Genomic DNA, 15,684 nt, shown 5'->3' on the forward strand with positions numbered 1-15,684 from the left:
ACATATTAATACGCGGATCGGCGGAAGCAGAATTTGGTCCGTCTCTATGGCAGCGCCATCTCATTGTGCGGAGATGGACGAGCACTGCACCTGCGCTGTTGTGCTTAGCGGGGCGCGCTCTAGTGGGAAAGTTGTGTACGCGCTGACTACACGGAACTATGTACCCAACACATTCCTATCCTGTCTAGTTACTGGCAAGAAGAAATGGCGTCTTTATGATAACATAAGGAAATTTGGAAATTTGTGGAAAGGACAATGGGACTAAACTGCTGAGGTCATCAGTCCCTGGGCTTACACACTACTTAATCTAACTTATGCTAAGAGCAACACATACACCTATGCCCGAGGAAGGGCTCGAACCTCCGACGCGGGTAGGGGGGGGGGGGGGGGCGGGGGAGCCGCGAGAACCATGACAAGAAGCCTAAAACCGCACGGCTACACTGTGCGGCATATGACGTAAGGAAAATGAAGGAATGGTGGATCCCAAACAAGGCAGCAACTCCCAGACAAAGATCTGGACGCATTCACAAAAGATAAATTGATAAATCTGATGGAACAGCGAAGGTGTCGTGTACTATGAATTGCTTCACCGAGGTGTAACCATCACTGCAGACAGTCACTGTCAACAGCTGAGACGTCTTGCAAAAAACACAGTCCAAGAACAACCACCAGGAAGTGTGCTTGAATTGATACTATTCCGCGATAACGCCCGCCCATATTCTGATACGCTGAAAAAAAGACGATACAGGAGTGGGGTTTCCAAGTCATTTCACACACACCTTATTCACCCTTTCCGTTCTCAATCGAACAACCTTCGAGAAGCTTCCTTTCCGGGTGAAAATGCGCCCGAACATGAGTTCTTCCCCACGTGATTTCTACAGTCGCGGTGCCTTAAAAGTTGCGCCAGCTCTGACAGACTGTTGTAAACACTGAAGGAGAATGTTTTACAATTCCATGGTTCGGTTTTCATTTGATTGAACCTCATTTTTGACATCTTTCTAATGAGTTTGTAGCCTTTCAGCCCCTTTCAGTTTGATTCGGTTACAGTCACGATTTGTACGCCAATAGATCAGCCCGAGGGACTCCGAATATCATTTCGATGCACACAACTGAGTATCAGCGTTACTTAAAATTATATGAAACTTACTTTGATTCGCAAGACATATCGTAATTCTGATGTACGTCCTGTTTGGCGCCACTAGAATGGCAGCAGAAGCCAGCAGAATAAGAAAACTTGCCTCAGATGAAGGTACATGCATTTGAGGTGAGGTTCTTAACAAGTTATCAATGGATTAGCGAGCAGGCCCTTTGACAACAACAGTCGTGCATGTTTTCATGATTGGCTGTACAATTTTGGCTACTAAGTGGAGTGACTTGAGTTGTAAAACTAGTGGAGGCTACCGTAGACTATCGTAAGTAAATGCAGACTACGACAGTTTTCCCAGTAGCCATGGTCAGTTAAGACTAACGGCATTACATGTATGTTAGGTGTGTTGCATACCTATCAGGCGTTGCTTCATTTCGATCTCTCTGCGCATACAATCAGTATCTTACTAGATTCTCCTAGAAACTGGAAGCCCTGAAATGTATAGAAACTGGTCGAAGACATATTAAAGTGCTGCGTAACATGTCGAAGAGTTTTGTTCTATGTAGTTATCTTCCAGTCAGTTACTTAAAAATAAAATATATTTACACCAAATTTCAAACTGTCAAAATTAAATTTTGGTTTTGTTGGAAAGTTGCTGAATTTATTACATCAATTATACGCATGCGTTCGTAAAAATGAAAAAAATTATCATACAACGCTAGGAAACGGAATTTACTTAAAAAAGGTAAGATTGAAGAAACACTGCAAAGCAAAAACGTATCAGACTTCACTTCAATACTTCGTCAAGCTTATATAGAATTTGTTTCTGTTATTTATAAACAACTTTCACACTTACGAATAACAACAGGAAACGCTTACCTTTGACTATGAAGAAGAAATTTGTATTGAGTATAAAATAACAACAATAGTTATTCAGATTTTTTTATGTTGATGCATGTAAACTGTACTTGCATCGAAAGTAATTACTTAGGTTGCATAAAAGTGCAGAAGTCCCGTGATTAACTAATTTTTATCAGTCACAAAATTTAATTTATATTTTGTACTAACGTTGAACGATGTGTGGTTGTAATTATGTCCAAAACAAACGAACAAAACGTAAGTCGTTGGCTCTCCGTTTCTCTCACACATTCACTTGTATTTATTTCCCTACCAATTCAACCAACAGTACCCGCAATCTTATCATTTACTACGTCATTTATATATTTATTTATACCGTAGTTTTGGTATCCCGCAATTCTAGCAGCGACATACTTAGTTAATAATAATAATCTTAGTCTCGTATCAACGAAAAATGACAAACAAATATAACCCGAAGTTTTTGTTTGTCATTTATAAGCCTAATATCATCGCAATGATAAAGTAGACTTGTGGACCTGCAACTCTGAACAACCAACAACCAAAATATAAATGTATCCTCAGAAGTTGTGGGCCTGTGACTATATGCTATTAGTGGAACCTCGTAGTAAAGCCATTTCAAATTAGCTGTAAATAGCACGATATCATGTCACCGCAGTAAGCTGAGAAGCCCGCACAGCGTCCTGATAGAGCGTTCACAGTGCAGTAAGTGACCGGAGATGCAATTACCAAACTTCAGCGGCGCGAAACACGATGCCAGCACTGCCGGACGAGTTTATCTGTTACTGTCTGACGTCAAAGCACTGAAGGAAGAGGGTAGATAGGGGGTGTTGGGTATCGTAACGGGGCGTCTGGGTTGTAACTACTCAAGATACAATTACAGCGAGAAATGGGAATGCGTCAGTGGCCTCCTTTTGGAAAGGATACACAGAACCATGACACAACGATCAAACAGACACGAACAACTCGAGCGTCTTATGTACACAGTTAGTAACCCGACTCCCGTTTTGCATTTGTTTCATCTCGCCGAATTCGATAGCATTCACAATTCAACCTGTATATGGAAATAACGATTTCATTTCTCATTCTACGAAAAACTGTAAATATTCAAATTTCAGTCAGTTCCACTTGGAGGCATACCGAATTCATATTTCAGAGAGAATGCTGCGAATGAAAATAACCCGCAACTGTTCGTCCGTGGATAAGAAAAGAAGAAAATGGAAAGCACTGCTTACACACGCCAAAACAATATTTAAATGACGTTTTTCTAGTAGTTAGTCCATCTCCTTCGCGTGAAAAATGTTATTCTTTCTCTGATGCAACGAATTCTTGAATTAAATGTATATCGGCCAAATGATAAGACCGCAAAGCAAAACTCTCTACAAAATACACTCCTGGAAATGGAAAAAAGAACACATTGACACCGGTATGTCAGACCCACCATACTTGCTCCGACACTGCGAGAGGGCTGTACAAGCAATGATCACACGCACGGCACAGCGGACACACCAGGAACCGCGGTGTTGGCCGTCGAATGGCGCTAGCTGCGCAGCATTTGCGCACCGCCGCCGTCAGTGTCAGCCAGTTTGCCGTGGCATACGGAGCTCCATCGCAGTCTTTAACACTGGTAGCATGCCGCGACAGCGTGGACGTGAACCGTATGTGCAGTTGACGGACTTTGAGCGAGGACGTATAGTGGGCATGCGGGAGGCCGGGTAGACGTACCGCCGAATTGCTCAACACGTGGGGCGTGAGGTCTCCACAGTACATCGATGTTGTCGCCAGTGGTCGGCGGAAGATGCACGTGCCAGTCGGCCTGAGAGCGAACCGCAGCGACGCACGGATGCACGCCAAGACCGTAGGATCCTACGCAGTGCTGTAGGGGACCGCACCGCCACTTCCCAGCAAACTAGGGACACTGTTGCTCCTGGGGTATCGGCGAGGACCATTCGCAACCGTCTCCATGAAGCTGGGCTACGGTCCCGCACACCGTTAGGCCATCTTCCGCTCACGCCCCAACATCGTGCAGCCCGCCTCCAGTGGTGTCGCGACAACCGTGAATCGAGGGACGAATGGAGACGTGTCGTCTTCAGCGATGAGAGTCGCTTCTGCCTTGGTGCCAATGATGGTCGTATCCGTGTTTGGAGCCGTGCAGGTGAGCGCCACAATCAGGACTGCATACGACTGAGGCACACAGGGCCAACACCCGGCATCATGGTGTGGGGAGCGATGTCCTACACTGGCCGTACACCTCTGGTGATCGTCGAGGGTACACTGAATAGTGCACGGTACATCCAAACCGTCATCGAACCCATCGTTCTACCATTCCTAGACCGGCAAGTGAACTTGCTGTTCCAACAGGACAATGCACGTCCGCGTGTATCCCGTGCCACCCAACGTGCTCTAGAAGGTGTAAGTCAACTACCCTGGCCAGCAAGATCTCCGGATCTGTCCCCCATTGAGCATGTTTGTGACTGGATGAAGCGTCGTCTCACGCGGTCTGCACGTCCAGCACGAACGCTGGTGCAACTGAGGCGCCAGGTGGAAATGGCATGGTAAGCCGTTCCACAGGACTACATCCAGCATCTCTACGATCGTCTCCATGGGAGAATAGCAGCCTGCATTGCTGCGAAAGGTGGATATACACTGTACTAGTGCCGACATTGTGCATGCTCTGTTGCCTGTGCCTATGTGCCTGTGGTTCTGTCAGTGTGATCATGTGATGTATCTGACCCCAGGAATGTGTCAATAAAGTTTCCCCTTCCTGGGACAATGAATTCAAGGTGTTCTTATTTCAATTTCCAGGAGTGTACTTTGCTAACATATTCGCCGGCCGGTGTGGCCGAGCGGTTCTAGGCGCTTCAATCTGGAACCCCGCGTCCGCTACGGTCGCAGATTCGAATCCTGCCTCGTGCATGGATATGTGTGATGTCCTTAGGTTAGTTAGGTTTAAGTAGTCTAGGAGACTGATGACCTCAGATGTTAAGTCCCATAGTGCTCAGAGCCATTTGAACCATTTGAACTAACATATTACTATCATTCAAATAGTGCCCAATTTGCCCTATGTGTGTACAACTATGCACTAAATGCGTCGTAGAAATAAAATATATTTGTAACTTTGCAATAATTTTTTATTTTCATCACGAAGTAGACTCTGGATGTACACAATACCGGTATCAGATAGCTCAAATGTGCTTACTAGTTGGTCGATTTGCGGGAGGGGACCAAGTAATGAGGTCATCGGTAACATCGGACTGGGGAAGCGTGGGGAAGGAAATCGGCTGTGTCCTTTCAAAGCAACCATCCTAGCATTTGTCTGAGACGATTTAGACAAGGGATTGAAAGCCTAAATCAGAATGGCCCTATGCGAGTTTGAACCGCCTTTCTTCCGAATGCGTATCCAGTGTGCTAACCACTGCGCCACACCGAACGGTAGCTTAATAGCCCTACAATTAAGCGTGTATAGTAAGTTGAGTGGAGATTCCTCTCTCTTCTCAGAAAACAACATGGGAGATGGAAGTAATGAAATAGAATGTTGGTGAATCTTTGCAGCAATATGACATATCGGCAATTTTTACAATTATTTGATAAAAATTAATGGTACATATCGTTCTTCCTCAAAAAATCGTTCAAATGGTTCTGAGCACTATGTGACTCAACTGCTGTGGTCATTAGTCCCCTAGAACTTAGAACTACTTAAACCTAACTAACCTAAGGACATCACACACATCCATGCCCGAGGCAGGATTCGAACCTGCGACCGTAGCAGTCGCACGGTTCCGGACTGCGCGCCTAGAACCGCGAGACCACCGCGGCCGGCGTTCTTCCTCATACAGTTAACAAACGGTCGAGTTTTGTAACTATTATTTCTACCCCTCCAGTTTAAGTGCCTGCATTTTCCTCAATTGGTTATTACCCATCCTTCCCGTCATGGTATCAGTACCTACCTTCACAACGTTTGCAATTCTGAAACTATACCAGAATTCTCTCATCTGCTCTGATATTAGCACACACATACGAGGGGCATTCAATATGCAGTGCAACACTTTTTTTTCGTCACCCACTTTCAGTTCAAAAATGCGGAATTTATTGTGGGACATCGTGGAATATTTCCACTGCAGCCCCTACAGTTTCATGAAGTTTTGACAGGAGACGACGCTATATGTAGCCTTCAAAATGGCGACTGTAACGGAGCTGCGTTTCAAGCAGAGAGCTGTCACTGAGTTCCTTTTGGTGGAAAACCAGGGCATCTCAGTTATTCATAGGCACTTACAGAATATCTATAGGTGCTTGGCAATGAACAAAAGCACGACGACTCGTTGGGCGAGGCCACTGTCGTTATCGCAACAAAGTCGCGCAGACCTGTCCGATCTCCCGCCTGTCAGACGTGCTTACACTCTCATTCGAGGTGATCAGCTGATCAGAATCAAACACCTCGCCGCTCAACTGGACGTATCTGTTGGTAGTGCTGACACACTCGTTTATCACATGGGGTAGTCAAAGACGCGTGTCAGGGTACCTTACCACCTAACAGAAGACCATAAAGAGCAGAAAGGAACATGTGTACGGCATTACTTATGCATTACGAGGCTGACAATTTTATCTCCTCTGAAGAAAAAGTTCAAAACCACACACGTAGCCGGTAAAGTCGTGGTGACGAACTTCTGGGACTGTGAACGGCATTTTTGTTTGATGTCCTCCCTCACGGTGCAACGACCAACTCTGAAGTGTATTGTACTGCTCTTAGGAAATTGAAGAAACGAATACAGAGCGTCCGTCGCCACAAAAAGCTAATCAACTTCCCCGTCTCCATGACAAAGCAAGGCTTCACACAAGTCTGTGAATCCGAGAGCAGCTCAGAAAACTTCACTGGACTGTTCTTCCTCATCCGTCCTAGTGCCCGGATCTCGCACCTTCGAACTTCCACCTGTTTGGCCCAATGAAGGATGCACTCTGCGGGAAGCAGTACGAGAATGATTGGGAGGTTACTGATGCAGCAAAACCTTGGCTCAAACGTCGACCAGTGTAATGGTACTATCAGGGCATAAAGTACCTCCCACCAAGGTGGCGTAAGGCCATCGCATTGAAAGAAGTTTATTTTGAAAAGAATGGTTTTGCAGCAAAAAGAGTGGCAAATAATATGCCATACTGGAATAAGGAATGAAGCCGACCTGTTTTCAGAATGAAATGTGTTGCATAATTTCTTAAACGCCCCTCGTATATATCTACATCTACATGGTTACTCTGCAATTCACATTTAAGTGCCTGGCAGAGGGTTCATCGAACCATTTTCATACTACTACTCTACCATTCCACTCTCGAATGGCGCATGGGAAAAAGGGACACCTAATCATTCTGTTCGAGCTCTTCGAATTCGGAAGAGAAAGTTGGTGATTGAAATTTCGTAAATAGATCTCGCCGCAAAGAAAACTGCCTTTGTTTCAGTGACTGCCACCCCAACTTGCTTCTCATATCACTGACGCTCTCACCCCTATTGCGCGATAACATGAAACGAGCTGCCCTTCTGTGCACTTTTTCTATGCCCTCCGACAATCCTACCTGGTTAGCACCAAATACCGCGCAGTATTCCAGCAGTATTCTAGTAAAATCATCAGACGAACAATTCCAATTAAAAAAATGATCTAGAGAGATTTTTTGTATGGTGCGAAAAGTGGCAATTGGCACTAAACAAAGTCATCCACATGGGTACTAAAAAAAAAATCCGATAAATTTTGGGTATACGATAAATCGCACAAATCTAAGGGCTGTCAGTTCGACTAAATACCTAGGAATTACAAGTACGAGCAACTTAAACTGGAAAGAGGACGGACAAGTGTAATCTAGGCTGTCTCTTAAGTGGCTTTGTCGCATCTTCCAAGTGTTCTGCCGACAAAGCGCAGTCTTTGTTTCGCCTTCCCCACAATATTATCTATGTGGTCTTTCCAATTTAAGTTGCTCGTACTTGTAATTCCTAGGTATTTAGTCGAACTGACAGCCCTTAGATTTGTGCGATTTACCGTATACCCAAAACTTATGGTATTTTTTTTTTTTTTTTAGTACCCATGTGGATGACTTTGTTTAGTGCCAATTGCCACTTTTCGCACCATACAGAAATTCTCTCTAGATCATTTTTTAATTGGAATTGATCGTCTGATGATTTTACTACACGGTAAATTACACCGAAAATGGCTCTGAGCGCTATGGGACTTAACATCTGAGATCATCAGCCCCCTACAACTTAGAACTACTTAAACCTAACTAACCTGACATCACACACATCCATGCTCGAGGCAGGATTCGAACCTGCGACCGTAGCAGCAGCGCGGTTCCAGACTGAAGCGCCTAGAACCGCTCGGCCACCGCGGCCGGCTCGCTTGTGAGGAACGGTATCAAAAGCCTTCTGGAAATCTATCCTCTTCGAAGTAGTTCTACTTCTGAAACATGTTTTCAATTCTGTAACTTACCGGATCTTCGACGTATGCTAGCTAAATAATTTCTGCAAATGTTCCCATCTTGATTTAGTTCATGATAAGTATTGTGGGTAGTAAATCCCTCGTTACTTTATACGCGCGCGGGTATTGCCGACTGGAGTTGGTGCCAAACATCCATCACCTGTTGGCAAGCCTGGTGAAGAGCAATGTTAACGTGTTTCGAGTGGCACTATTGGCACGACACAAGCGGAGCATATTCTTTTGCCGTCGTCCGCAGCACATAGGGATTTGTTCCCCAACTCCTAACTTTGAGTTTTCTTAAGATACTGTTTCGTACTGCGAACTTCAGTCTAACACTATAACATAGCTCCTTGACGTGCCTTCACGTGCGGAGCTCTTTTTACGAAAAAAGATGCCGCTGGCTCAGCCAAAAATCTCGCCACGACGACAAGCAGTGATTTACAGAATAGATACTTTTCAAGACCAACCTTAAGAAGAATCCCGATCACCATCGAGAGATTTTCGTCAAGCAATTTCACTAAGAATCACGTATAACTGCAGTGCTTTTAGAAATCCCGACCTAGTACTTTCAGAATCTGAAAGACAGATTTATGCTTCAGTGACTTATAGGATGTTTTAGAATACTTGAAGTTACAAACTACTTCTTTATAACTTATCTGATGCCTGGCAATTAGTTTCAGAACTAAAATTTGTTCTGGACAGCCTTATTCATATTGTTCACCACAAATTACAATAGGCTTGTTGGACAACCTGACTTACATTAAAATCGCCAGTTTTGTATTAATGGCAACTTACAGACAATATCGTGAGTGCAGTGATAGGTCAATCTGTGCTCACACTGTTTATATACACTACTGGCCATTAAAATTGCTACACCACGAAGATGGCGTTCCACAGACGCGAAATTTAATCGACAGGCCTATCGTATCGCGACATTGCCGCTCGTGTTGGTCGAGATCCAATGACTGTTAGCAGAATATGGAATCGGTGGGTTCAGGAGGGTAATACGGAACGCCGTGCTGGATCCCAACGGCCTCTTATCACTAGCAGTCGAGATGATAGGCATCTCATCCGCATGGGTGTAGCGGATCGTGCAGCCACGGCTCGATCCCTGAGTCAATAGATGGGGACGTTTGCAAGACAATCTGCACGAACAGTTCGACGACGTTTGCAGCAGCATGGACTATCAGCTCGGAGATCATGGCTGCGGTTACCCTTGACGCGGTATCATAGACAGGAGCGCCCTGCGATAGTGTACTCGACGACGAACCTGGGTGAACGAATGGCAAAACGCCATTTTTTCGGATGAATCCATGTCCTGTTTACAGCATCATATGGTCACATCCGTGTTTGGCGACATCGCGGGGAACGCATATTGGAAGCGTGTATTCGTCATCGCCATACTGGCGTGATAGTACCGGGTGCCATTGGTTACACGTGTCTTTCACCTCTTGTTCGCATGACGACACTTTGAACAGTGAACGTTACATTTCAGATGTGTTACGACTCGTGGCTATACCCTTCATTCGATCCCTGCGAAGCCATACATTTCAGCAGAATAATGCACGACCACATGTTGCAGGTCCTGTACGGGCCTTTCTGGATACAGAAAATGTTCGACTGCTGCCCTGGCCAGCACATTCTCCAGATCTCTCGCCAATTGAAAACGTCTGGTCAATGGTGGCCGAGCAACTGGCTCGTCAGAATACGCCAGTCCCTACTTTTGAACTATAGGTATCGTGTTGAAGCTGCATGGGCTGCTGTACGTGTATACGCCATCCAAGCTCTGTTTGACTCAATGCCCAGGCGTACCAAGGCCGTTATTACGGCCAGAGCTGGTTGTTCTGGGTACTGATTTCTCAGGATCTATGCACCCAAATTGCGTGAAAATGTAATCACATGCCAGTTCTAGTATAATATATTTGTCCAATGACTACCCTTTATCATCTGCATTTCTTCTTGGTGTAGCAACTTTAATGGCCAGTAGTGTATGTACGTGTAGCGCCGCCAGCTGCCTGTGGGGTTTGTCTACTCACCTCGCGGCGGCTGTCCGGGACGCTGCAGTGTGGTTCAGTGCGGTCACTTAGCGCGCCATCCGGAACCTGCAACACCACGGCCAGCTGTCACACACAGGTCTGCGGCTCTTAGCAAAAGGGGTATTCCTAATAGTGGAAGAATACAGTATAACCGGACCAATTCACTATTGGTGAATATGCTGGAGTCGTGAGGTGGAAGAGTTGGGTACACTAGCTTTTAAGTGCAATATGTGCATGACGCTGAACACACACACCCCTGACTCTCTCTCTTTTTTCTTTTTTTTTTTATACGACACAGTGAGTACACTATCTACCCTCCAACAGTTACATTATTTGGCCCTCTACAACTACCAAAATGTACTATTTTTGACATCGAAAAGAACTACGTGCAATTAACTAAACAATCTATCTTCGCCATTAGCACTAATACGAATCCTTAATTTACAAAGATACAAGTAGTAACTAAGTTTTTCTGTCCAAAAAATGATAGAAACAGGTTTTTAAATTCACTGCTCTTTGATGGAAAGATAATTAACCAGAAGCAATGGTGGCTGCACCTTCTCCGTAGGCCTATTGTCAGGTTTTAAAACGAAAATTTATGAATGAAAGACACAATATTGGTGTGATATTCCACAATATTTATTATTTCCTACACGAACCGGTGTTCGGCTATTACACCACCATCAGGTACAAAGATAAGTATGTGGTGCAGTGAAACTTTGTTGGGTAAAAGTTTTGAACTATTGCATGTACAGCGTATCACTGTTTCCAGGGATGAAAATGTGAATGTTAGAATTAGGTGTGAAAAAGGCCGGATTATTTCAGTATAAATGCAATGTTAGACTATTTAACTAAGATAAAATATGTGACACATTAATTAACTATGGACGAATTACAACAGTTTTACATAGGACATAGCTGAACAAGAAACTTGGCGATATACTCCAAAGATGTGGCTCAACAAAGTAATCTTGTATTTAATAGATCCTAAATTACAAACAGGTAAGATATAATAGTGATTTTAAGCAGATGGGTGAAGCATGTGTGATTACACAAAGTAAAACTTTTTAACAAAAATGGTTCTGAGCACTATGGGACTTAACTGCTGAGGTCATCAGTCCCCTAGAACTTAGAACTACTTAAACATAACTAACCTAAGGACATCATACACATCCATGCTCGAGGCAGGATTCGAACCTGCGTCCGTAGCGGTCAAGCGGTTCCAGACTGTAGCGTCTAGAACTGCTCGGCCACCTCGGCCGGCTGATTTTTTAACACAACGAGAGGAATTACAGTAACGGAACTACAGGAAATGTGGCATGTGAGTAAGAGGGGAAATTTATGACATGGCCTGGGTGGGATTATGAGTAGTAACTGCAGTTAGAAGTGACGAGTAAGGGAACTGTGTTTGGTCACTCAGTTCTAAGCTTGGGTTGATAGATATGTGTTTATTAATTTCCTTTTTTTAAACGTAGTTCATCTTCTTTTCTATATGGATGTAATACTTCATGATTCACCTTGTAACTAAGGCCTTCTTTAAGCAGTTGGTCTGTAAAAGCAGAGTCTCCTTTTCTAAGTTGCCAATTTGTGTCGTGTTCCTTCAGGTGTGTAGATATTTAACTGCCAGACTGACCTATCTAGAATCTGCCACAGTTACAAGTAATTTTATATGTTCCATTCCCATTCTTTTCAAAAGCTGGAGTGCTGTCTTTACCATTTGGCAAAATGTGTCCAACAGGGTTGCGTACATAAAAGAAGACCCTACTTTCCACACCTCCTGCTTAAAAAAGGCTATGGTTACAAAGTGAAACATGAAGTATTGCATCATATCCATAAACGAAAGAAGATGAACAATCTTGAAATAATGGAAATCAATAAACACCTGTCCATCAAACCCAAGCTTAATACTGAATGACCAAACACAGTTCCCTTACTCGCCACTTCTAACTGCAGATACTACTGTAATCCCATCCAGGCCTTGTTGTGAATTACTCCTCTTACTCACATTCCATATCTACCTTTATTTGAGCTTCTACAATTTCTCTCGTTGTGATTGAAATTTTTTACTTTGTATAACCACAGCTGGTTCACTCACCTGCTTAATATCACTATTATATCTTATCTGTTTGTAAATTACTTTGCACAGTCACATCTGTGGAGTATGTCCACAAAGTTTATAGTTCAGTTATTTTCTCCTCTTTATCACTGTTACAATTTGTATACAGTTCATTAGTTAATGTGTCACGTACTTTAACCAAGTTAAATAATCTTACTTCGCATTTACACTGAAATAACCCCACTTGTTTTATTCCTAATTCTAACAATAACATTTTCATCTCTGGAAATGGAGATACTCTTACATGGACTAGTCTAAAATCTTTGATTCAAAACAAAATTTCACTGCACCACATACTTATCTTTGTAGCTGATGATGATGTAACAGTCGAAAACTTGTTCGTGTAACAAATAATAAATATTGTAGAATATTCAGTGTATAAAATGGTCTACCAAAAAGCGATGGAACAGTCAATCAATGCAATAAAATATTATCATACATGTAACAACAGCCTTATCAGTTTTTATTAGAACTGCAGTAAGCAGTAACTCTAGTAGGAAATTGTAGCTAAGTTTTCTTAATCCCGAGAGAGATTGTTTCCTATGTTGGTGGAAGTTGGAAAAGGGAAGATTAACTGATTAATATCTCCAAAGTCTGATTTATTACAATCACAAATGTGTGAATTTGTGAATGCCAAGAGATACAAATGGACAGGGAGGACGCTGTGACAATCTCATCACATTGATGGTACAGATCCCTATTTGCTGTGCCGACATGTTGTGAAATCAAGAAACTTGAAAAAATCTGTATGTTTTCCTTGAGTTACGTTTGATGCTTCCCGTTTCATTTCGCACTCGGACACGACTTGGTTCCTGGCGCTTCCCGGCGACGCTGGATGTCGTTTCATTGAATTTGTCGGCACCTGGACAACGACATTTCATCCAACTAGCAGGGCCTACTAACAAGGTATGCTATATCTGGATACTACCCATCCCAACAAACTGATAGTGATTTTACCAGAAAATCTTAGCAATGAGTGTCTCAAAGCGGAGAAAGATATGTCAGAAGCACGATCTACCTGCTTCCAGGCTGCGCAATTTACTGGCTTATAGGCAACACACATTGCACACGACCCCGTACACTGCCTATACCCTGCCACCTCTCAGGGATGCTATCAGTTACAAAGACGACTAGCATCCATAGGAAGCATCAGGGCACTGTCTTTAACGAAATTTGATCCCCGTGACGTGGACATCACCCCTATATATTTGTCGCAAACACTTTGAAACATGCTCTGTGTATGGGGTGCTGCTGATAATGGATGTGTATGTCCCAAACCAGTCTGACAATCGATAAATAAATAAAAGTTATCTCTATTGGGCAGCTTAAGCGAACGTATATAATGATATATTTCCAATATTTGCAAGCTGTAGAACATCATCTGTTCAAGGATGTATTATTCGATTCATCACTGCTGCCAGCTTTCACCATTAGGCCGCTGTACCTTCACATTAATTTAGGGGGCAACAGCGACACCTTAGCGGAACGCGTTGTTGGTTTTCTGCGGAGTATAAAAGAGCCGTGGTCCGCGATAGGAAACAATTCCGGTGAGGTTTAACAACCAGCGTTCTAACCTGAAGATGGCGGCCATATTGACCACTGAAATATTGTGCAAGAGGACTGTATGATTCGGCTATATATCGGACAAGAGCATTGTAATGAAGATCTGAGTTTAACGTGCCGCCGCGCCGAGGTCATTGCAGACGAAGGACAACAACAGACAGAACAATACGACTGGTACGTGGACATAAGAGCGAATACACTTTTAATAAAGGTGGTGAAACAGGAGCAGTGTTGGTGCAGGCTGATTCAAAAAGAAAGAACCGACTTCATTTGTTTCTTACAGACGAACTATGAAAGATACAAACACGTAGCGTATGTCATTGGATAGAGGAAGGCTCAAAGTTTTATGTTCGCACAGACACTATACATACGTTCATCATGAGCACCATGCGGTGCTTGAGAAATATGGACACGGTAGACCATTTCATACCAAACACGGATCAAAAAGCCCTTGACTATTGAATCGACAGCTTCAACAATTCGATTTCTCAGCTCTTGAAGAGTGGCTACCATCGGTGGGACAAAGACTGTCTTTTATGTACCTCCACAGAAGAAAATCGCAAGGTGTAAGGTCTGGTGAAGTGGGAGGCCGAAACCAACGAACAGGATCTTGTTGTCCACTTCTTCCAACGCAGCGTTGAGGGATGGTGTTGTAAAGACAACGCCGTACCTCAAGGTGAAATTGAGGCGGAGTGCCGTCATGCATAAAAATGAAATCTGTGAACATATTCGTGAAGTTGATGTTAAAAAAAAAATGCTGCATGTCCAGGTATGACATGCGTCTCACAGTTGCACCTCCACAAAAAAAGAAATGTCCATAAACATTGTGAACAAAAACGGCACAAAATACAGTTTCGATGAGTCTATTAGTGTTCGACGACGAAGCATTATGGCGATTTACTTTAACCAATAAATGTAACTTAGATTCGTCCGAAAAGATTAGTCGTTCGGAAAAAGTGTCCTCTGACGTATGCTGGTGAATCGAAATGCAAAACTCGTACTTTCTGTTACGGTCGCCGGAAATCAACTCCTGCGGCTTCTAAGGCTTCATATGCAGACGTCGTTTCAGCACCGTTGTTTAAAGAATTTCCTGGTCTATCTCGGATACGCTCGACATTTTCACCAGACGTGCGCGGCTGACCAATGATCTTCCCTTTGCATATGCAACCAGATTTCAAGAATTTTGTATGCCAGTCATAAATCTGCTTGTGGAGCGTCGGCTTCTTGCTGAATTGACGGTGGAATGCACGTTGCACTTCGACAACAGACTGACTTCACGCAAAAACCAAAACATAAAATGATTTCTCTTGCGGTGTAGCCAGCATGTTGCTACAAACCAACATCGCAGTTGTGCAAAAATTTGACTTACTGTATCCAGAGACAGGTGGAAAGTTTTTTTTAATCGTTGATCTGTAATAAACAATTGAAATATGTTCTTTTTTAATCACCAGATATAATGTTAAAAGTAATCATTGCCACAGCAAAAAATGCATTTTCCAGAGTATTGTAAAATTTATAATGTGATAGGCCAGAGTTAATGTCTCCAGAGAAATG

The 15,684-nt window shown here is 43.4% G+C and overlaps 1 protein-coding gene across 4 annotated transcripts in view; it reads right to left on the minus strand.

The window, feature by feature from the left end:
- LOC126279011 (protein FAM110B) overlaps window positions 1–15,684 on the minus strand; it is a 1,155,794-nt gene that overhangs the window by 764,543 nt on the left and 375,567 nt on the right. For all 4 annotated transcript variants that reach the window (XM_049979391.1, XM_049979392.1, XM_049979394.1 and 1 more), the window contains one exon: window positions 10,452–10,517. The gene's annotated coding sequence lies outside the window, so the exon portion shown is untranslated. The remainder of the gene's footprint in view (window positions 1–10,451; window positions 10,518–15,684) is intronic.

This window comes from Schistocerca gregaria, chromosome 6, assembly GCF_023897955.1.
Source record: "Schistocerca gregaria isolate iqSchGreg1 chromosome 6, iqSchGreg1.2, whole genome shotgun sequence".
NCBI lineage: Eukaryota > Metazoa > Arthropoda > Insecta > Orthoptera > Acrididae > Schistocerca > Schistocerca gregaria.